The following is a 5,214-nucleotide window of genomic DNA, read 5'->3' as shown; positions in this document are numbered from 1 at the left end:
ATCTTGGCTCTTTCCATGGTTTGGCTATTGTGGACATTGCTGCTATAAACATCGGGGTGCACATACCCCTTTGGATCCCTACATTTGTAACTTTGGGTTAAATACTCAGTAGTGCAATTGCTGGGTCATATGGTAGCTCTATTTTCAACTTTGTTTGTATTTCTTTGGTGTTGGTTGTGATTGCTCCTCTTTCATTCATGATTTTATTTGGATCATTTCTCTTTTCTTTTTGATAAGTCTGGCCAGGGGTTCCTCAATCTTGTTAATTCTTTCAAAGAACCAGCTCCTAGTTTTGTTGATCTGTTCTACTGTTCTTTTGATTTCTATTTCATTGATTTCTGCTCTGATCTTTATTATTTCTCTTCTCCTGCTGGGTTTAGGCTTTATTTGCTGTTCTTTCTCCAGCTCCTTTAGGTGTAGGGTTAGGTTGTGTATTTGAGACCTTTCTTGTGTCTTGAGAAAGGCTTGTATTGCTATATACTTTCCTCTTAGGACTGCCTTTGCTGCATCCCAAAGATTTTGAACAGTTGTGTTTTCATTTTCATTTGTTTCCATGAATTTTTTAAATTCTTCTTTAATTTGCTGGTTGACCCATTCATTCTTTAGTAGGATGCTCTTTAGCCTCCATGTATTTGAGTTCTTTCCGACTTTCCTCTTGTGATTGAGTTCTAGTTTCAAAGCACCATGGTCCGAAAATATGCAGGGAATGATCCCAATCTTTGGTACCAGTTGAGACCTGATTTGTGATCTAGGATGTGATCTATTCTGGAGAATGTTATATGGGTACTAGAGAAGAATGTGTATTCTGTTGCTTTAGGATGGAATGTTCTGAATATATCTGTGAAGTCCATTTGGTCCAGTGTTTCTTTTAAAGTCTTTATTTCCTTGTTGATATTTTGCTTAGATGATCTGTCCATTTCAGTGAGGGGGGTGTTAAAATCCCCCACTATTATTGTATTGCTGTCAAGGTGTTTTTTTGCTTTTGTTATTAATTGGCTTATATAATTGGCTGCTCCCATGTTAGGGGCATAGATATTTACAATTGTTAGATCTTCTTGTTGGATAGACCCTTTAAGTAGGATATACTGTCCTTCCTCATCTCTTATTACACTCTTTGGTTTAAAATCTAATTTGTCTGATATAAGGATTGCCAGCCCAGCTTTTTTTTTGGTGTCCATTAACATGGTAAATTGTTTTCTACCCCCTCACTTTCAATCTCGAGGTGTCTTTGGGTCTAAAATGAGTCTCTTGCAGACAGTATATCGATGGGTCTTGTTTTTTTGTCCAATCTGATACCCTGTGTCTTTGATTCGTGCATTTAGCCCATTTACATTCAGGGTAACTTTTGAAAGATATGAATTTGGTGCCATTGTATTGCCTGTAAGGTGACTGTTACTGTATATTGTCTGTGTTCCTTTCTGGTCTATGTTGCTTTTAGGCTCTCTCTTTGCTTAGAGGACCCCTTTCAATACTTCTTGTAGGGCTGGTTCTGTCTTTGCAAATTCCTTTAGTTTTTGTTTGTCCAGGAAGCTTTTTATCTCTCCTTCTCTTTTCAATGACAGCCCACCTGGGTATAGTATTCTTGGCTGCATATTTTTCTCATTTAGTGCTCTGAATATATCATGCTAGTCCTTTCTGGCCTGCCAGGTCTCTGTAGATAGGTCTGTTGCCAATCTAACGTTTCTACCATTGTAGGTTACAGATCTCTTCTCCTGAGCTGCTTTCAGGATTTTCTCTTTGTCTCTGAGACTCGTAAGTTTTATTCTTAGATGTCGGGCTGTTGACCTATTTTTATTGATTTTGAGGGGCTTCTCTGTGCCTCCTGGATTTTGATGCCTGTTTCCTTCCCCAAATTAGGGAAGTTCTCTGCTATAATTTGCTCCAATATACCTTCTGCCCCTCTCTCTCTTTTTTCTTCTTCTGGGATCCCAATTATTCTAATATGGTTTCGTCTTATGGTATCACTTATCTCTCAAATTCTGCCCTCGTGATCCAGAAGTTGTTTATCTCTCTTTTTCTCAGCTTCTTTATTTTCCATCATTTGGTCTTCTATATCGCTAATTCTCTCTTCTGCCTCATTTATTCTAGCAGTTAGAGCCTCCATTTTTCATTGTACCTCATTAATAGCTTTTTTGATTTTGACTTGGTTAGATTTTAGTTCTTTTATTTCTCCAGAAAGCGTTTCTCTAATATCTTCCATGGTTTTTTCAAGCCCAGCTAGTATCTTTATAATAGTCATTCTGAACTCTAGTTCTGGCATCTTACTAATGTCCATATTGATTAGGTCCCTGGCAGTCAGTACTGACTCTTGTTCTTTTTTTTTGAGGTGATTTTTTCCATCTTGTCATTTTGTCCAGAGGAGAATAGATGAATGGGAGAACAAAATGCTAACAGGGTAACAATGACCCCAGAAAAATATACACTAAACAAATCAGAAGAGACCTGAAACCAGGGAAAAAGGAAGGGAAAGAAAGGAAAAAGAAAAAAAAAAAGACAAAGAAAAAGATAAAAAAAAAAATAAGCGCTCTCCTTAATAGCCATCACCCTTTTAACCTATCCACCTGCACACCTACCCTCCAACAACCCTCAGTTTGTCCTCCATAGTTAAGAGTATGTTCTATAGTTTTCCGCTCTCTTTTTTTTTACTCCTACATTCACATGTTTGGTTTCTTAAATTCCACATATGAGTGAAATCATATGGTATTTGCCTTTCTCTGACTGACTTATTTCACTTATCATAATACTTCCTAGCTCCATCCATGTTGTTGCAAATGGCAAGATTTCATTCTTTTGGATGACTGAGTAATATTCCATTGTATATAATGGAATATATGTATATATATATAGACACACACCATTCTTCTTTTTCCATTCAGCAGTTGATGGACATTTGGGCTCTTTCCATAGTTTGGCTATTGTTGATAATGCTGCTCTAAGCATCGGGTGCATGATTCCCTTTGAATCAGTATTTTAGTATCCTTCGGGTAAATACCTTGTAGTGCAACTTCTGGGTCATAGGGTAGTTTTACTTTAACTTTTTGAAGAATCTCGATACTGTTTTCCACAGTGGCTGCACCAGAGTTTGCATTCCCACCAACAGTGTAAGAGGGTTTCCCTTTATCCACATCCTTAGCATCATCTGTTGTTTCCTGTGTTATTAATTTTAGCCATTCTGACAGCTGTGATATCTCACTATAATTTTCCTTTGTATTTCCCTGATGATAAGTGACGTGAACATCTGTTCATGTGTCTGTTACCTATCTGTATGTCTTCTTTGGAAAAATATCTATTCATGCCTTCTGGCCCCTTTCTTAACCAGATTATTTGTTTTTTGGGGTGTTGACTTGATAAGTTCTTTATAGATTTTGGATACTAACATTTCATCAAATATGTCATTTACAAACATCTACCATTCTGAAGGTTGCCTTTTACTTTTGTTGATATTTCCTTCACTATGCAGAAGCTTTTTATCTTGATGAAGTCCCATCATTTCATTTTTGTGTATTTCCCTTGCCTCTTGAGACATGTCTAGTAAGAACTGGCTCTAGCTGATGTCAAAGAGGATGCTGCCTGTTTTCTCAGTATTTTGTTCATTTCCTATCTCACATTTAGGTCTTTCATCCATTTTGAATTTATTTTTGTGTGTGGTCTAAGAAAGTGGTCCAGTTTCATTCTTCTGCTTTTTCCAACACCATTTGTTGAAGAGACCGTCTAATTTCCAGTGGATATTCTTTCATGCTTTGTCAAGGATTAGTTAACCATTCAGTTGTGGGTCCACTTCTGGGTTTTCTATTCTGTTCCATTGATCTCTGTGTTGGTTTTTGTGCCAGTACCATACTGTCTTGATTACCACAGCTTTGTAATATAACTTGAAGTCCAGAATTGTGATGCTTCTAGCTTTGCTTTTCTTTTTCAAAATTACTTTGGCTATTTGGGTTCTTTTGTGGTTCCATACAAATTTTGGGATTATTTGTTCTAGCTCTGTGCAAAATGCTGATGGTATTTTGATATGAATTGCATTAAATGTGTATATTGCTTTGGATAGTATAGACATTTTAACAGTATTTGTTCTTCCTATCCATGAGTATGGAATGCTTTTCATTTCTTTGTGTCATCCTCAATTTCTTTCATAAGTATTCTATAGCTTTCAGAGTACAGATGTCTCTTTGTTTAGGTTTATTCCTAGATATCTTACAGTTTTTGGTGTAACTGTAAATGGGATTGATTCCTTGATTTCACTTTCTGCTGCTTCATTATTGGTGTATAGAAATGCAACAGATTTCAGTACATTGATTTTATATCCTGTGACTTTACTGAATTCGTGTATCAGTTCTAGCAATTTGTTGGTGGAGTCTTTTGGGATTTCTACATAGGGTATCATGTTGTCTGTGAAAAGTGAAGGTTTGACTTTTTCCTTGCTGATTTGTTGCCTTTTATTTCTTACTGCTCTCTGATTGCTGAGGCTAAGACTTCCAGTATTAGTTAAATATAAATGGTGACAGTTGACATCCCTGTCTTGTTCCTGACTGTAAAGGAAAAGCTCTCAGTTTTTCCCCATTGAGGATGATATTAGCTGTGAACCTTTTGTATATGGCCTTTATGATACTGAGTTATGTTCCCTCTATCTTTACTTTTTTGAGGGTTTTTATCAAAAATGAATGCTGTACTTTGTCAAATGCTTCTTCTGCATCTATTGAGAGGATCCTATGGTTCTTTTCCTTTCTTTTATTAATGTGGTGTATCATGTTGAATGATTTGCAAATATTGAGCCTCCCTTGGAGCCCAGAAATAAATCCCACTTGATCATGGTGAATGATTCTTTTAATGTGCTGTTGGATTAAATTTGCTACCTTCTTGTTGAGAAGTTTTGCATTCATTTTTCATCAGGGATATTGGCATGTAATTCTCCTTCTTAGTGGACTTTGGTTTTAGAATCAAGGTAATGCTGGCCCCAGAAAATGAGTTTGGAACTTTTCCTTCCATTTCCTTCCTTCCTTCCTTCCTTCCTTCCTTCCTTCCTTCCTTCCTTCCTTCCTTCCTTCCTTCCTTCCTTCCCTCCCTCCCTCCCTCCCTCCCTCCTTCCTTTCTTCCTTCCTTCCTTCTTTTTCTTTCTTTTCTTTCTTTCTTTCTTTCTCTCTTTCTTTCTTTCTTTCTCTCTTTCTTTCTCTCTTTCTTTCTTCCTTCCTTCCCCTTTCTTTCTTTCTTTCTTTCTTT

This window comes from Neomonachus schauinslandi, chromosome X (assembly GCF_002201575.2).
Source record: "Neomonachus schauinslandi chromosome X, ASM220157v2, whole genome shotgun sequence".
In the NCBI taxonomy this organism is placed as follows: domain Eukaryota; kingdom Metazoa; phylum Chordata; class Mammalia; order Carnivora; family Phocidae; genus Neomonachus; species Neomonachus schauinslandi.
This window is presented reverse-complemented; position numbering follows the sequence as displayed.